The following is a 19,678-nucleotide window of genomic DNA, read 5'->3' as shown; positions in this document are numbered from 1 at the left end:
GGACGTGGGGAATTTCTGGAGAATGACCTGGTTTCATGTGTGTTTCTCCAAGCCTTTTCCTACGAATATATACATGCTAGTGAATGTGTGCATGTGCACACATTCGTGTGTGTGTGTGTATGTGTGTGTGTGTGTGTGTTTAGTATTAGTGATTTTATGACAAATATGCAATCATACTAAACATTTTGTTTGACAAATTACTTTTTTTTCACCTAACCATCTATCTTAGACACCTTTCTAGATCACTGCATAAAGATTTACTTCTATCTGATGAAGAGTATTATAGTAACTCAGAATAAGAACAAAGTAAAATATCCATTCTCCTGTTGTTGAACATGTTTGGCCATCTCCAATTTCTTGGTGTTACCAATAAAGCTGCAACAGTCATCCCTACGCATTTTCTCATGTAGTTTGGCAAGTCTCTCTGTAGGCTACATTCCAAAGGGGCTGTGCCTATTTGTACACCCAATGGTGAAGTCTGCGCACATCCTCTCTGTGGCTCCTGGATGGTAGATTTGTACTTATCTGTGACAATTCAATTGTAATAAAATATCAATAATATTTTAATTTGAAGTTTTCTGACATGATGTTGCATTTATTATGTAATTAAAATACTGGATATATAATTTAAACTTAAAGAAAAATTATAAGGATAAAAAATTTCTGCACCCTCTACACAGATTCACCAATTCTTTTTTTTTTTAAATATATTTTTATTGACTTCAGAGAGGAAGGGAGAGGAAAAGAGCGAGAGAAACATCAATGATGAGAGAGAATCATTGATCGGCTGCCTCCTGCACACCCCCCATCAGGGATCAAGCCCACAACCTGCGCATGTGCTGTGACTGGGAATCTGAACTGTGACCTCCTAGTTCATAGGTCAATGCTCAACCACTGAGCTACACTGGCCAGGCAAATTCTCTACAACTTGTCCCATTTGTTTCATTATTCTTTCCCTCTCTCTGTGTTTCTGTCTGTGCTGTCCAATATGGCAGCCACTAGCCGCGCGTGGCTATTTCAATTTGCATTGAATAAAATTAATAATTCAATTCCTCAGCCGCATTAGCTGTATCTCAAGAGCTTGGTAAAGCACATGCAGCCCTTGGCTCTCATATCGTCAGGGCAGAGACAGAGCATTGCCTTCGTAGCGGAAAGTTCCACTGCAAAGCTCTGAGTTATATGAACACATATTTTTTTGAACCATTTGAGAGCCAGTTGGAGAAATCATGTGCATTTACCTTTAAACGCTTCAATGTGTACTTCCTAAGTACAGGAACATTCTCTTACACAACCACAGCTCAATGAGCGAAATCAGGAAGTTTAATATTGATAGGAAATTATGTAATCCACTGACCACATTTGAATTTCATCAAATGTCCCAATATTTTTCTTTACGGCTATTGTTTTTTTCTGGTCCAGGATCAAATCCAGGATCAGACCTTTCATTCGGTTGCCATGTCTCGTTATGCCATTGTATTTTCAGTGTAGTGGGGATAAACGGTGATGGGAGGAGACTTGAGTTGGGGTGGTGAACACACACTACAATATACAGAGGATATATTATAGAACCGTACACCTGAAACCTATATAATTTTATTAACCAATGTCACCCCAATAAATTCCATAAAAAAGAATTAAGTATTTAAGCATGCAATCTTCCAGGGTTTGTAGCCGGCATTTATCTTTAGGGGCCTAGCATTTACAGCAATACCTCGAATGGAATCAATGATTGGACAAATGAATGAATGAATGAATGAATTTCTGTACCTCCCCTTACTTCTCATTATCGTATTTCCTCCTCCTTCCCTGACCTCAAAACAGGGCTACCCATGATTATCTTGGAACATGTTATTTTGGGAGCTTGTACCTAAGAAAAGGTATTAGTGGGGTTATGAGCAGATGCCAGCCTTTAGAAGATAGTTTGGCAGCAATGACCAATATTTGGGAAAAGGACTCTTCTTTGCCCCAGCGATTCCCCTTCCTGGGACTAGAGTAATCCACACCTATGTGCACAATAAAGCGAGCATAAGGATGTTCGCTGCAGTTTTGTCTGTGATAGGAATTTTGACAACTAATTAACCTGAATGTCCAACAGTGGGGGGATGGTTAAAAAGGAATATGGGATAGCCATGTTAGCTCACTGAATATTTAAGGAATGTTTGTAAATGTTAACACAGCAGTAAAACACCTATTATGTGACAGGTAATATTAGAGGTTTACGGGATCAGGAAATGAAAAAAAACATCTTTTTATTGAGCGTACATTCTTGTGGGAGGATTATTGAGTGCACTGCAGCAGGTAGAAAAAATAATGACAAGATCTTCAGAGCATTTTAAACTCATAAAGAAATAAACAGCCACGTTGTACAATAACAGAAATGAGGATACATTTTATGTTTGAAATCGCAAAATAAACAGATGCGTTTCTGAATGCACACACAGGCCTGGGAATGAGTTTTTCCTCTTGGTTGGAATGGACATGTGCTAAGCTACTACCCCCTGTGGGAGAGGGTGAGGGTTTCTGGGATGGCCGGGGGCACTTTCATTGTACCCTAGCTAGTTTGATTTTGATTTCTGCCCATGAGAATGCTTTCGCGCATTGCTAGTGAAATTAAAAATAAATAAATAAACACGCTAATGGGAGGTCTAACTCTCATGCCAGCTGCGGGGAAGCAGGCACTATTTAAACATTAAAGAATCGAATGCAGTTACTGAAATGTACCCAGAATAAAAATTGGCCTGTAGGCTTTTGCCATCCACAGGAAACGGCACCAACCCCAAGGCACAAAATGCTCTGCTCTTACCAGCTTCCGCTGCCAAGCTTTATTATTTATCCTGTCTTTATCGATTCAGTGTTCTCTGGGATGAAAGGAGGAAATTAATATTCACTGTGTGCTTAACACAGTCCAAGTGTTATATTTGCTGTTGTCATATTTGCTATTTCATTCTGTGCTTGAAACTCCAAGACGCATAGCTATCCCTCCATTTTACAGATGGCAAAACTGAGGCATGGGAGGTTTAATGCATTTCCGCATGGCCTTGCACACACCAAACAGCAGGTGATGAAGCCTGGATTCAGACTCAGCCCTACCTGGCCCCAAAGCCACTGACTCTCCTCTCTCAAGAGTCATGTAAGAGCCCTAACTGGTTTGGTTCAGTGGATAGAGTGTTGGTCTGCGGCGGACTGAAGGTCCCAGGTTCGATTCCGGTCAAGGGCATGTACATCCCCAGTAGGTGGTGTGCAGGAGGCAGCTGATCAATGTTTCTCTCTCAATGATGTTTCTAACTCTCTATCCCTCTCCCTTCCTCTCCGTAAAAAATCAATAAAATATTTTTAAAAAGAGTCATGTGGGAGAGGCTGGAGGGTGGGTTTGCCACGGTGGCTCCTTGGACTCATGGGTCTGGGTGTCTCCTTGCCCTTTGCCTCCATTTTTAGGGACACTCTAGAAAAAGCTTAGGGTACTGCCCGGGCCTATTTGTCAAAGTCTCCTCCACAGTGTCCTACTTCTCTGCTCTGTCTGCCCACAGTATCCCACCTGAAGAGAAGTGAGAGATGAAATAAGGAACAGTGTCCGCGAGGAAGGGCGAGGTGACTGGAGGAAGGGAGGCAGGAGAGCACAGATGAGTCAGTAGAAAAGGAACGCAGAGAAACAGGCAGAATGGAAGTGGAGGGACCTGTGACACAATGAACTATGGGAGTCTTGGCCTCATAAGTTAAAAGGATGCCAACAAAGCCACACAGATATTTCTTTTTAAATAAACACTTTTTCCTAATCGGGTGGGAAGGGGGAGGTTAGCGAAGGGTGGAGAGAACAGAAGCACCCAGAGACCACCGCTTTCCTTCTGCAACAAGGAAAGCCGGTGGAGGGCCCCGGCCGCTGCTGGAGACCTGGCTGTCCAGGTAGGGGCATCTGCAGCCCCTCTGGCTACGGGCACGTCAGCTCTCCATGCCCTGGAAGCCTCCTGCACATTCCAGGCCCAGGCACCCACAGAGCCCTGCACCTTGGATGTTCTGGTCTTAGGGATTTTCAACGTTTGTCCTTTGCCTGGAAGTCTCTGGGCACACATTGAAAATGACCAAACAATTTCAGCAGTGCAGCAGCAAGCCAGCTGAGTTAGTCACCAGAGAAAGGGAGAGGGGAGGAGAAGAAAGAGATGAGAAAAGAGCAATAAAAGAGGGAGCTGGAAGAATGAGGAGAGAGAGAGAGAAAGAGAGAGAGAGAGAGAGAGAGAGAGAGAGAGAGAGAGAGAGAGAGAGAGAGAGAGAGAGAGAGAGAGAGAAAGGAGAAGGAGAAGAAGGAGAAGAGTAGTTAGGGAAAAAGAAGGACCAAAGGAAGGAGGACAAGAGGAGGGAAGAGAGATGACAGGAAAGAAAAAGAGAGAGAGGGTAAGAGATAGGAGAGGAGGAAGAGACGCTGGCAGAAAGAAGGAAAGAGAAGGGAGGAAGGAGGCATTTTATATTCCTAGGAAGGAAGACCTTTCACCATATCCTGAAGGTCAATAAACCTGCCTGGCAACTAAAGAACAAGTTCAAGCTGAGGGTTAGCAAAAGCCCCACGGAAATACGAAAACTCCCAGAAAGCTGCCTCCCAGAAATGAAAACTCCCTGAGACATATGGTCAGGTCTCCCCACGCCCATGGCCATGTTAGTCTGGAGAGCAAGGCCCATCCAAGGTGTTGTTTTAGTGTAATTGTAATTAAGCAAGAACGCCACAGGCTCTCATCACACACACCCACTACGGGAACCACTAGGGCGAGGCAAGGAGGTGAGTGCCACAAATACACAGGAAGGAATGTTCTAGAAGCGATAACAGACTCAAACACAGATGAGCGGCGGGGTAGAATGGTGTCAATGTCTATATTCTAGGATAGAAGGTTCAAACCAAGTGGTTCTCCCCACGACCAGGACTTTCTAAAAGAAACTTTAAGGGGGTGAATTTTGCACGTTATTCATTTCCTGAGGCTGTCTGGTGAATAGTCTACAGCTCGTTGAAGGTAAGTTGGAATTTTATTAATTCAAGTTGCATTTTTAATATTCTTTATTCATTTTCAAGTTGTTATAAAGAATTAGGCAGCCCGGCTGGTGTGGCTCAGTGGTTGAGTGTAGACCCATAAACCAGGAGGTCATGGTTCGATTCCCGGTCAGGGCACATGCCTGGGTGGTGGGCTTGATCCCCAGTAGGGGGCGTGCAGGAGGCAGCCGATCAATGATTCCCTCTCATCATTAATGTTTCTATCTCTCTCTCCCTCTCCCTCTCTCTCTCTGAAATAAATAAAAACATTTTTTAAAATCTGTAAAAAAAGAATAGGGCAGACTCATTTGGAGATTTTCTTCAAGGATCTAAGTGTCTCCACCTCACCAGGTGGCCTATCTTTGATCACAGGGGCAGCTCACGGGCAAAGGGTGGCTTCAATGTTCAGCCTGCGGGTTAGGCCCGGCTGTAACTACCCCAGAGGAGTCACGGACGTGGCAGGCTTCAGCTTCTCTCTCCAGGCCTCTTTGTTGGCCACCAACTCTGAGCATGGTTCTCCCTCGGGGAGCCAACACCTGGAGGGTCAGGGCCAACTGCGGAAGAAAGCAAGTGCTGCCCTGGCTGTCCCTCCCCTCCAAGTCTTGGCAGACACTGTTGGGTTGCTGTCTTGAGGGGCACCATGGAGCCTGACCTAGGGCTCCAAGGGCCACCCTGGTCTCAAGATTACAGGGTCTTGGAGCCTGTTGTCCATACGTGGCTTCCTGCAGCATCTGCCATGGCATCACCATGCTTCTAGAATGAGACACCAACATCCTCTAAAGCCAGCACAGTGCTGGTGCTTAATCTTCTATTTAGCCTTCACAATTATAAGAGGGATTGTTATTCACTATTTCACGGATGAGCAAAGTGAGGCTTAGAGAGGTTCAAATCCACATAGTTCACGAGGAAGCCAATGTGCAAACTCAGAGTTATGTGGCTCCAGAACAGCGGTCACCAACCGGTGGTACGTGGGCCACTGGAGGTCCATGAGGTCCGAAAGGTTGGCGACCGCTGTTCCAGAAGGCTTCCTCTCTCCACTCCATCCTCCTGCCTTCAGCCCGATGCCTAGAATTCTACCATCAGATGCTGTAAGCATTTCTCCTTTCAGGAGTCTTCCCATATAAACCAGACACTCCAGAGGCAGTGATATTAAACTGTGTAGAGTTCCAAACTCTACACTGTTTTATGTGCCTTTGATCACCCTAGTTTTTTTTTTTTTTCTGAACAAGATGACCTAGTTTCTCTACGTTCTTTGCTTCACATTCATGGATCCTTTTGGACCCATGCTTTCCATGGTAGCCACTAGTCACACACAGCTATGGAGTCCTTGACATGTGGCTAGTGGAAATGAGGAATCTAATTTTTAACTTTATTTCATTTAAGTTAATTTAAATGTTTTAATTGATGCCATATAACACACGCTTCCATTAAACAAACTTTACTGCGTTGATAGGATTACATTTTTCTTTACCTTGAAGATTTGATGTCCAAGTTGAGATGTGCTATAAGTATAAAATACACACTGGATTTCAAACACTTAGCACAATAAAAACTGTAAAATATCTTACTAATACTTTTTATATTTTTGTGTGGTAAACTGGTAGTCTCTTGGATATGTTGGGTTGAATGAAATCTATTAGGATTATTTTTTCTGGTGTGTTTTTGTTTTCATGTGGCTACTGGAAAATTAAAAATTACCCATGTGGCTCATAGTATATTTCTACTAGGCAGCAATGGACAAGGCCTTCCCAGACAGCACCCCTCTGAGAAAGCCTTCCCCAATCACCCAGGCTACACACAGCATTCTCTGCCTTCTCGGGACATCCTCTGGCATAGCACCTACCTCATTAACTGACATCATCTCTTCCTGTGTCTGTCTCCCTGCCGGCCCCAGACTCTAAATTTCTCAAGCGCAGAAACTATGTCCTCTATTTCCAGGGACTGCACAGGGCCTGGCACGTAGTAGGCACTCAATAAATACTCATGAAATAAATTAATGAATGGCTGACCACGTCCAGTTCACAAGATCACAGGCATTTGAAAGTCACATTTCACGTACAACTACTTTTTAGACGAATATTCTGTTGTAGGGCTTCCTGGACGTTCAGGCTGTTAGCTCAGTCTCCCGGCCACTAGGCAAAGTCACTGCACTGTGTGCAGGGGCCAGCGTGGAGGGGGCTGCACAGGGCAGTCCTCTAGGCAAACCTTCCAGCTCTTTCTAGAATCCTGCTCCTAGGAGGATACCAGGTGGGTGCAGGGTGGCAGTGAGCAGACAAGGATGAGCTCCAGGAGGAGCAGAGCAGAGAAAGGAGGAAGTGAGGAGAGCAGGAAGCCAGGCGCCCGCCTCCCCGGCCTTCTGTGGCGATGTGAGCTGTGCACTGCTGCCAAGCAAATAGTGCTGAGGAAGACGGGAAGGAGAGGCCAGGCTGGCTGTGGTATGCCACTGGGTGGGGTTAAAATTTACAACAAGGGAGCGGCCGCTGAAGAAAAGAAAGATTCTTTTAAAAATTCTGCTGAAGCCTAATTAAAAAAATTCCACTCCCTCATGCTAAGTTTTAAGAGACTTCCCTTTCAGAATTATTTCCAGTCTGGTGGTAACAGGCAGGAAGGTGTCAGATATTCACCGAGCTGTAAAGCGGATACTCCCCAGCCCCTCAACACAGGACCTGCCCACAGTGCTTCTCTGACTTGGGTTACGAGGACACAGGATAAAAAGCTGTCAGGGCACAGATCTTTCTAGAAAGGAGTGTCCCATGTGGTAGACTGGCTGCAGTCTTTTGCAGCTCCTCCCTCCAAGAGGTGGATTGGCTTTTGCCAACCCTAGACTCGGGGTTATCCTGTTGGGACATTAGACCCCCCGGGTCAAGCAGGGGCTGGAAAGGGGCTTGTACACTGGGGTTGGCTTTCTTTCGCTCTTTTTGGAATCCAGCCGCCACCTGAAGAAGTCGAGCTGAGCTTGCTACATACTGGAGACACAGGCCCGGTGAGCCTGGTGGCTCCCCACCGGCTGGTCAGACATGCATGTGACACCATCTGAGCCACAGGCCTCAGAATCATCCGTCAGCTGACTGCAGCCGCAGAAGCAGACCAGGTCGATTTAGCAGAAGAACTTCCCAGCTGATCTCAGCCTGAATGGCCGACCCCCAGGATGGCGAGCTAATGAATGATTGCTGTTTTTTTTGTGTGTGTTTTTTTTAAATATATTTTATTGATTTTTTACAGAGAGGAAGGGAGAGAGATAGAGAGTCAGAAACATCGATGAGAGAAACATCGATCAGCTGCCTCCTGCACATCTCCCACTGGGGATGTGCCCGCAACCCAGGTACATGCCCTTGACCGGAATCGAACCCGGGACCTCTCAGTCCGCAGGCCGACGCTCTATCCACTGAGCCAAACCGGTTTCGGCTGATTGCTGTTTTAAGCCTCTAAGATTTGAGGTGCATGTGGCAAAAACAAACCAGTATATCCTGCCTAAGAGGCAGAAGTCCAGAGAGAACTGGCCATCTCACTCCTATCAATCCTTACTACGATAGGAGTGACTCGGAGCCAGGCAGATGTGGCTCCATCACTTGGCTGGATGTGGTCTCAGGGATCCTTGACAACAATGACAGGATCTACACTGTCATGAGGACCGGGTCAACCAGGGTGGCGCATGGGAATGAGGATAATTTGGGGAGTGTTTCTACAGGGGTAATTGCATTAGAAAGGTGTGGTCAGGGTTCTGGGAACCACAGGGGAGAGTGCGATGCCCTGGGGCCCTGTTGCCACCCCATTGTGAAGAGGCAAGGAGAGGGCGAGGAGAAGAAAAGAAGCTGGAGACAGAGCCGGCTGGGCCCAGAGGGCCACTTGACAAGAGGCAGGGCCTTCTGCTGAGAGATGGAGCTGTTTGATGGAGCTGTTCCGCAGTGACTCAGCTGGGAGGGAGCTGGGAGAATAAAAACTCCAACCCGCACTTCTCCCTTGTCTCTATGTCTTCTTAAAAAACAACAACAACAAAATATATATACAAATTTCAGAGAGGAAGTGAGAAGGAGAGATAGAAACATCAGTGATGAGAGAGAACCATTGATCGGCTGCCTCCTGCACGCCCCCCACTGGGGCCGGGGCCCACAACCCTGCCACACCGGCCAGGTGCCTGTTCCTATTTCTTGCCAGTGCTCATGTTGGCCAAATCCAACTGGAAACCACTGGCCAGACAGCGCGGCCTCCTTGCTGGTGGAGAAGGAGAAAGAGTGGACCTGGGGAAACGCAAGGCATCCAGCCCCAAGTTCTAAAGGCAATCGTGCACCAAGAGCACTGAGCATGGCCCTAGCACCACCAGTTATTATGACTTTATCAGCATAAACCAAGACTGTGGGTGGCCGGAAAGGAAATGAGGGTTTTCCTGCAAGGCTGACCTGGAGAGTGAGGATTCCCGGAGAGGTGTGCTTTGGGTTGTGGCTTGGAGAACAGGATAATGATAATAACAAGAGGACATATTTACATGGCATTTAATGTGCAGGTGCCATTCAGATGCCTTACATACATTAATTTATTTAATCCTCATAACCATCTTTTGGGATAGGTATTATTATTATTATTATTATCCCTTTTCACAGAGGAGAAACTGAGGCAGAGAAGTTAGATAATTCTGATGTCCCAAAGCTAATCGGTAGTGAAGGCAGGACTTGAGCCACCGTCAACTGTGGTGTGTGGCATGACAATCTTTTCTTAGGCACAGAGCTAGAAAACTCACGTAGAGGAAGCAGCGAGTCATCAGAGGGGCTGGAGTATGGGCTTTCGGCTGGAGACGAGCTACGAATCAGATCTCTGGAAGCCAGAACTATAGGCTGAGGAATCTGGCTTCCACGCAGGCGGTGATGGGAGGCCACTGAGGATTTCGGGGAAGAGCAAGGCAACCACAGCTGAGCACTAAGAGAATTAATCTGTGTGCACAGTGACACTAACAAAGAAGGGAGCACCTGGAAGCCAGGCCACCAGCTCCAGGATACTGCAGTGGTCGAGCACCAGGAGAAGGAGGCTTGAATGAGGAAGATAACACCCGAGGCAGAGGGTGGGGACCTTGGGGTTGCACAGCAAGGGAAGGATCAACAGGACTTGGGGACTGATGAGGTGGGTGTGTCACGGAGAAAGAGAAAAACAGGACAGAGGTTCCGGGACCCAGGTGACGGGATCGCGTGGACTCAGATGTACCCTTCAACCACCTGAGTGTTCGTGTTGGGAAAAAGAGTGCCTGCCACCCAGTCTTGCGTGTTTTCTGGTTATAACACAAATGCCATGGAGTTGTACCAACCCCCACTCAATTGCAAAACAGCAACTAGTTTTGCAATATCAGTTCCTGGCAAATTCACTTGTGAGCCAGGAACAAGGGTTCAAGGGCTGCCTCCTGAGTTGGCAAGAGAACCAGGGCTGTGGGATATCGTGAGCCTAGTTCTTGGGGAAGCTGGAAGGATGCTTGGTTGCCCGGCGACAACACTGCCTCACGGCAGCCCTTGGTTTCCCACAGCCCTGGATGCAGCTCATTGAAAGGAAGGAGGGACGGCTGGCTGACATGTTTCCTGAAGTGGCATTTTCCGTGCCCCCAGTCTTGGTATTTTGTTAGTTAAGTGGCACTTGCAACTTACAAGGGGAGGGGGGAGACAGGGAGGGGAAGAAAGGTCTCCTCGGATCTCGAGTGCAGGAGGAGTTGATCCTGATTCTACGATTCCAGCTTGTCTCAGAGAGACGGGGTGCAGAGCCTCCTTGAAACCCCACCTGAAATGAACTAGCCTCAAGTAAAAGTAGGTGTTTATCTCGAGTCATTGCCTCAAATAGCTGACTACCTGTTGGAAGAGGGTCTGATCGATGCAAACCAGAGCAGCCGTGCGTGAGCTGTTACACAGCGGTGAGTATTGATCAGAGCTAAAGGCTGCCGATAGGAATGTGGAGTGAGCTGACAGGCAGAGAAGAGGGAAGGAGGAAACAGCCTTCGCTGGTGGCAGCCGTACAGAGGAAAGCCAATAAAAAGTCAATTCCACTTAACTGAATGGCTGCTAACTAAATATTTGGGGGGCCAGAGCCTTCCCAGGTAGCAGCTGGAGCATCTCTGTTCCGAAACTGAGACATCAAGTGAGAGCTGGCGTGGGCAGGCTAGAGAAATACAGGGCCCTGCGGACCGATGGGGGAGAGGAGGACCCCCAGAGGGAAGGATGGGAGCCTGGGCTGGGCTGGCGGGGGCACTGGCCGTGGAGTGCCGCTGACGGGCAGGAGAGGGACAGGAGCCCTTGCTTAATGATCTCATGTAAAGATCGGATGCTTTTCTCTGACTTTGAGGAAGGGATGTTGAAACTAATTGTTGTGGTAAGGAAAAGCCGAAAATGGATGGTCTATTGCAGAGAGAGGCAGAACAGTGCAGTACAAAGTACAGAGGCTGGCTTTGGGGCATATGGTGTTCACTGGTAGCTTGTCTTCCTGACCTTCAGTGCACACAGGAGGGCTGCACTTTTCTTTCCTGAATTTGGTATAACCATGTATCTTGTTTTGGCCAATGAGATGTGAGTAGAGACATGTGTTTCTTCGGGGTAGAAGCATTTCATTGCTAGAGCCCAACCTTCCAACCCTTGGCTTGCCCCTGTGACCATAGGCATTTGTGTTGATGGTGGATATGAGCAAAACTATCTGGACTGTGAAGCTGACATTTTGTGTGAATAATAAATGCCTATTGTGTTACAATGTGGAATTTGGGGGCTTGTTTGTTACCTAGCATAACCTAATATATTCTGACTGATGCATGGAATTTGAATTTTAGAATCCTGTGTCTACCAGTTGTTACTAGTTGGATGATTTGGCCTATTGTTTAATCGACCCAAATCTTGGATTATGTATATGGGCCACATAAAGACAGCAAAAACAATAAAAACTGTGATGTATTGAATGCAACAAGGTATAGGCATGACACAGGCTCTGCAAATATTAACTTGTCTAACTCTCAAGGCAGCCCGCCAAAGGCTCTATTATTATCCTTACTTTACAAATAGAGAACTCAAAATCAGAGAGTTTAAAAGACTTTCCCAGGGCCACACAGCTTATAAATGTCAGGCAGGAATTCAAACACAGGCAGACCACTCCAGAGCACTTGTTCTTAACCATTTCTATCCTACTTCTCAGCTTAGGTGCATAATAAATAGCACGTCTCCTAGTATAGGGTTGGAAATAACTTCACTAACGTGCACTCAAGCACTCTATGGTTGTGGTCGGCAAACTCATCAGTCAACAGAGCCAAATATCAACAGTACACGATTGAAATTTCTTTTGAGAGCCAAGTTTTTTAAACTTAAACTATATAGGTAGGTACACTGTTATTAACTTAATTAGGGTACTCCCAAGGCTTAGGAAGAGCCACACTCAAGGGGCCAAAGAGCTGCATGTGGCTCGCAAGCCGCAATTTGCCGACCACGGCTCTATGGGAAGGGGAGGAAAAAATGTGGCTAGTATTTCTTTTGATATTTTACTACCCTCAAGTCTCTGAAGGGGTTGAGCCTGCCTGGAATGTCCTTCTCCACTGGTTCACCCAATCCCGGGTATTTCTAAAGCTCCAGGTCAATTTCCTACTCACTTGTGATACAATCAAGTAAACTCCTTGTCAATGGGAGGCACTGACTGGACTTCTGTCAGAGGACACTGTTCTGAGGAGCTTCTCATCTACAAATGGGGACACCACCACCCGCCTCACTGGGTTGTTATAACATACTACTTTTTCATTTTTTTAAAAGATCATATTCTAGGTTTTAGACACTAGACAGTGTACTATGTAGTTATATACATATGTGTATACACACATAAGTATATATGTGTGTATGCACATATGTAAAAGAATGATCTATTTATCAATAGCTTTTAATCTTCATAGCAATCCTAGGAGGTAGATAATTATGTCCATTTTACAGATGAGGAAACTGAGGCTAAGAGAATTTAAACTTTCCAGGGGTCACCCAGCTAGAATGAAGGAGGCGGGTTAGTTGACATTACAACTCCAGAGCCCCTTTTTGTCTATTACACTCTGTGCCTTTCCCACTTGTGGAGATAAAGGGGAACAACACAGGTACAATTTTCTTGGAGTACAGAGCCTGGCGCATAGCTGCAACTCGGTAATTGGCAGCAATTATGAGTCATTCATAAGCATTTATTGAGCAGCTACTATGAGTGCTCAAAGAAATTCCTAAAGGAATTCTTTAAGGAATTTGGAAAGCAAACATACAAGAAAATCACATCTTGTTCACAGTGCTTTCTGAGATATCCCTGGACTGCCCGCAGCCAGGTCCCTAGAAGGCACTAATCAGAGGGGACCCCAGGCCAGGCCAATGGGCAGGATGTGGGAAGCAGCTCTCACTGAGCTGGTGGGCTTTGCTGCTGGGTCTAGTTCAGGGGTGGGCAAACTTTTTGACTCGAGGGCCACAATGGGTTCTTAAACTGGACCGGAGGGCCGCAACAAAAGCATGGATGGAGTGTTTGTGTGAACTAATATAAATTCAAAGTAAACATCATTACACAAAAGGGTACGGTCCTTTTTTTTTTTTTTTTTTTAGTTTTATTCATTTCAAACGGGCCGTAGTTTGCCCACGGCTGGACTCTAGTTCCTGCTGAAAGGTGACTTCAGCCTCTCAACCAGCCTGCAGGGGGCCAGGGCCTCTGTGCAGGTGTGAGAGGAGCCCCTGCAGAATGGAGCCCCGAGCAGGCGGGGACCTTTACATGCTGAGCACGTGCTGCTCTGGGTCACAGTCACTCTTCACAGCCACCCTCAGGGTGGGGACATGAGTTGTCCTGTGCCCAAAGCGGGTATTTGAACCTGGGACTGAGCTCGTCACACTAAACCATACTGCCCTTGCCTTAGAAGCTCAGGTGTGGAAGAAAGGATGGCGACTGAATGAATGCTCTGATGGGAGCTGGAATTTACCTGGGAGCTGTGGATCCCATCCAGCCCTGCAGGCGGAGGAAGGGGTCCCGTAGGAATAAGGGGCCTCCCACCACGTACCTCCTTACTCTGTGCCAGCATCATGCTAGTCCTCTCCTTACACCTTCCCTGCATCCTCCCAAAGGGGTCTCACTGACCCCATGTGACTGATGAGGAAACAGCCTCGAAATGTGAAGTGTATCAAGCATTGGCCCCTATTTTCTCTACATCCTTATGAGGTCATGTCATCATTTTGCTGAGTAACTGGCCCTCCTAAGTACCTTAATTAGGGGGTCATCTTTGCTCTCTGCTTGTCGTCAAAAATACTAGTTACCTGAGAAATGCATTCCACTGATATATCAATATGTTGATGTGCATGTGCGTGCGAGCATGTGTCTGCTGGGCTCCTCTCAGCTAATATTTTGGATGTGTGCCGAGGGGAGTGTGCTCAGGCTATTTCAAGTTTCTGTACTTAACGCTGAGCAGCTGTAATAAACTTCATTCCTTTAGGTAGTAGACTTAATATTTTAAGTATGGCTTTAATTACCATCCTCCTCATGCTGAAGGCCAAACCAGGAAAAGGGGGAAAAATCTAACCTATGAGTATTGCCAGTGATTCCACTCTTAGAACGAAGGCCAGGATTCCAGAACACAGGCAGGGCTCGCTCTAAATTGTTGCTCCGGGCACGGGCACACAATGCTTACAGCGTTTCCAGTCACACGGGGTCCTGGCATCCCCGCACAGGTTGTAAACATTTGTCTCTGGGCTTTCCCAGAAATGTGTCTTATGGAAGGGATTAGCTGTGTGCGCATTTAAACATCTGAAGGTGAACTCCTCTAACCTAACCCACATAATTAAAGTGGAAAATTTCTGGTGGAGAAAAAAAACATCAAGGAAAATACCATGTTTGGGAAGAGAGCTGTACTCCTACGGTCTCAAGAGATGGCCCTGCGTTCCTGGCACTTAATTATGACCCGTTTTTCTGGGCACTGCAACTCCCGTCCGTTCCGTCTTATCTCTGTGTTGAGACGATAAGCAACATGAGGGTGTGATATTGGTGTGCCACCTGTGCTTGTTTTCATAGTATAATTTTTAAACATTATATCCATTACCTTTAAAATATGAAGTATTTAAGGAAGAAAATAACAAAATAGCCCCGCGTGCATCAGTGGTTGAGTGTTGACCTATGAACCAGGAGGTCATGGTTTGGTTCCCGGTCAGGGCACAGGCCCAGGTTGCGGGCTTGGTCCCCGGTGTGGGGCGTGCAGGAGGCAGCGGATCAATGATTCACTCTCATCATTGATGTTTCTATCTCTCCCTCGCTCTCCCTTCTTCTCTGAAATAAATTTAGAAAAAGAAATACAAAATAAAACGATACTTTTGTTATTCAGATAAATCCTGTTGGTATAAAACAAAACCCACTTGCGGAGTCATCTTTGAAAATTCCAATAGCACAGAAAAGTACAAATAAAGAAATTAAACAGCCTGCTGTCCTCATCTGAGCTGAGTCCTTGCTCCACAAATACTAACACTGTTAGCATGTTCTTGGGATGCCTTCATTCAATTTAAAAAATATATTCATGGTATAATGTTAGCAGCTCTCATGACTACTTGTCCTCTTTGCTATAATGGCTGATATTTCACCATCATAGATTCCCTCCTTTCCATGTCAGTACTATATGTTCAAGCTATTTCTTTTATTCACATATATTCTTATTTTAAAATGCAAATGACAAGAAGCAATGTTAAATGTTTGTTACCCACACTCCCCCCCCCCCCCCAACTGGAGCTTGTACTTGAACTGAGTGTTGGTTCTGGAGTTACACCACATAGGCCATTGCTGCCTCAATTTAACCTCTCTGTGCCTCAGTTTTGTCATATGTAAGGTGGGGTAATAATAGTACCTGCTTCACAGGGTTGTCATGAGAAATCAATGAGAGACTAGATGCATTGAGAACAATGAAATACGTAGCATTGCAGAGTAGGTCTTGAAAATTGCTAGCTATTATAGCTACTGTAATTAATAACTAAACATAAATGAGTTTATGTACATGACTCACACAGTCTTCCTTATAGCTCCAAGGAGTAGGTTCTGGTAATAGCCCGTTCTGCAGAGGAAACTCAAAAGCATAATGTAACGCCCAAGGTCAGAAAGCTAGGTTTCAAGGGCAAGGCGAGCTGCATGACCTTGGGTCTTTCCACGGGACCAGCTGAGACCAAGGCAGTTTCAAGCGGGGGAGGGGAAGCACACAGAGAGAGGTTTCTGGACCTGGAGATGGCAGTGACAGTGTGGGCTGACGCAGTGTGAGGACATGGGGCGGGACGGGCGCCTGGGGGAGTGGGGGAAGGCTGGAATGGGGCCAGTGCTGGATCTGATTTCCTTTGTGGTCTCCTGTGTTGCCGGGAGTTGCTGGAAGCCACAGGACACGAGTCCTGAGACCAGGAGTTCTGGTTCCATCCTGAGCTCCAGGACGGTGGCAGGTGGCACCACTTCGCCAGCACGTTGCCTCTTCTGTAGGACGGGGCTCCCAAATCTCCGCTCACTTCCCTGCCTCGTGGGGCTGTTGTGAGGCTCACGTTAGTCTGGGGACAGTTCATTGTTTGACTCACTGGAAAGCACTGCGCAGAGAGGCTGGATACTGTTATTGACGTGACGTACCTATGAGTTTCAGAGGCGGGTGCACTTGGTCCTGTAAAACTTAGATTTAGAGAGGCCCTGCCTATGCCCCCAGGGGGGAGACTTCCTGGTGCCGGGGATGATGGTACAGCCTGTGGTTAATTCAAGGACAGGCAGGGAGACGGGGAGCCCGGTGGATGCACACGGTCATTATTATCTAGGGGCCCTGACAGCAGGTTTGAGGAGCACGCTGTGGTCAGCACTCTCTTCTCTAACAGCTGTTTGGGGCGAGGTGGGGATGGGTGACATCCTCTCTGATGTGTTGGAAGTTGTCCTGACGTATGGTCGGGTCAACTGCAGTTCCACATATCACATGGAGATGCCAAGCAATCGACAGCATCCTGGCCATGCCTTCTCTTATGGGTACAGCATCTCGTGTCTAGGTTGTATTTCAGGCCAACTCTAGTGAAGGGAATCAATGCTTGAAGCACATAATGTAATGTGATTCTTCAAGAGTTTGATTAATTGTGTCACAGTCACAGCCTTGGTTCAGGTTCAACGTTTAAAAGTTTCCTTACTGTATAAAGTGATCAATCAGGAGGGGAGGAAAGACAAGTGCTCGGCTTTGGCCACATCTCTTGCTCTTCTCTGTCAGCACGTTTCCCTCTCCTGGTCAGTCCACCCGGATGGTGCTGGAGAAACGTGGGGTAGTGCGGATCCGTGGCAGAGCAGAATCTAGACTAAGAAGGAGTCACTCAGGTGCTCTTGGTGGGAGGTAGTCTGCTCCAACGCTGAACAACCTTGGTTTTTCATAGCACACATCTGGGAGCTCTAAGATGTTTGGAGGCCTGCATCCCAACTAGAGCGATTCTGATTTCATCGTCTCAGGTGTGATATGGGCAAGCTCAGGGTGTGTAGCTAAGGGTGATCTGGTTAGAGTAGCTCTCAGTAAAACCATTGGTGGCAAGTTTGGAACCTGCTCTCAGAGTGATCCCTGACACGGTATTAGCTGGTAAAGATTTAAGGTTTTCGCACCACCCCCCCACACCCCCTCCCCGGAGAAGCACGTGCATTTTAATATGGATTCTTAAAGTAAAGAAGACCTTGAGTAACCTAGCTATAATAGAGGGGTGTTGGCCCTCCTGAGAAGATGGCAAAGATGCATTTGGAGCTGATGGCTTTCCAATCATCACCACTGGAGTACTTGTCAATACATAGTCTGTGTCAAACACTGTTCTAAGTTTTCTCTCTTTACAGGTGTGTTCCATGCACTCACAACTGTAATCCTACTCTTACCCCACCCTGTATATTATCTTCACTCATTAAATCCCAACAGTTCTATGAGGTTGCTATGCTTACATGCGGAAACTGAGACACAAAAAGGTTAAGTAACATGTCCAAGGTGTCACAGAATGAAATGGTAGAGCCAGGATTTGAACTCAGAACGTCTGACTGGAGGCAACGTGCTTTTAACTGCTCATCACTCCAATTACTCATGGGTCCTACCACGATCAGAAGGAAGCCCGAGACCTAGCTTTGCTTCTCTAATAGGAGCGGTTAGGGAGCTTCACTGTTATTTTCCCTCTTAAAGTGCCCAAGCCAGTGCCCTCTGTGGGTGATTGTTTTCTTGTTCTTAAATATTGCCCTTCCCAGGGGGCGGGTAATACTTCTCCAGCCTCTTCGCCATCACGCTTGGCCATGTGCCTGGTTTTAGCCACCAATAAAATGTGAGAGGAGGTGATGTATGCGATTTCTGAGCAGAAGCTTTAAAAGCCAACATGTGGTTCCTCTTCTCCCTTCCAGCATGGTATTCGTTTCGAAGCCAGGGAGGAACTACTCCTTCAGCCCAGGGCTCAGATAAAGATGAAATGGAGCAGAGAAGCAACCATGTGATCATGTGCATGCAAACCATATCTTGGTTGTAAGTCACTAATACTTGAGGGTTTTTTTGTTACTGCAGCATTACTTAGTAAAAACTGACTGATGTACCCTCTGAATGTCAATATTTTTAAAGCTGAAACGCAAGAAAGGCTACTAAGAAAATATCCTTATGTAACTAATAAACTGTATTATACTTTATCCAAGAAATCTTGCAAACAGCCTCAAGACAGCTTTCATCTTCTATGAATACTTTCTATGCAGTGATCCACTCCCATCTCAGAAGGCTAAGAAGCATACACATTTGCCTAGCTCAGTATACCCTGAGTTTATCATTCACAGCCTAATACTTTATAAAGAGAATTATAAAGAAAGGATAAAGCAGATTAAAGGTCATGTTAGGTTTGAAGGCATTGATTGGGTGGAATGGGAGAGGAAAAAAGTATATATTTTCCTTTATAGATGGGAATTTGTACCAAAACTTGATAAAGACTCTCCCTTACCTGAGACAAAAAGTGTAAGAACTCTAACATAAATGATCCAGTCCATGATTCAGAACCTGTTGCTATTGTTAGTTCCAAACTGCTTACTTCTGTCTTACACAATTTACAAACTTACTGCCCATGAGCTGAATGCAACATGTAGAATCATTCATTTGGTTGTGTTGGTTTTTGTATTACATTTAAAATTTGAGGTATTTCAAGTTAAAAAAAATCTATTTCCAGCTTCTACTGAAAAATTGAAAACGCTGGTTATACTGGGTCTGGGGAACATCAGCTGGAGTTGAGCAGCAGCTGCTCTAATATGGGCATGTTTTCCACAGTCCCCACCTTTCCCTACTGCCTTGCACCAAGCCCACTTCCCATACTTACGGACTTTGCTTTGTCTGTGCAGACATTTGAGTTTGTCAGCCACTGAGTTATTCAACTTCTTTTCTCTTTGTTCTTATTCCTTCCACAGTAAAGGAGGAGCTCTCTGGGAGCCTGCTCTTTGCCTCTGAGGACACCACTCTGCCTTTTTTTCTGAACTCTGAGTGACCCAAAGTTGATGGTCTGGCTCCTTGGTTCCAAGAAGGAGTTACCCTAACTCATCTAAAATCATTCTGCGGGTGTGTGTGTGTGTGTGTGTGTGTGCGGGGGGGGGGTGGGTGGGTGGGTGGAGGGAATAGATGCTTCCCTCTGGAAATCCTGACCACGCTTGTTTAATGGATCCTGTAATATCTACTGGTTTGCATACTTGTAC

Source organism: Myotis nattereri (genome assembly GCF_964212035.1).
Source record: "Myotis nattereri genome assembly, chromosome: 15".
NCBI lineage: Eukaryota > Metazoa > Chordata > Mammalia > Chiroptera > Vespertilionidae > Myotis > Myotis nattereri.
This window is presented reverse-complemented; position numbering follows the sequence as displayed.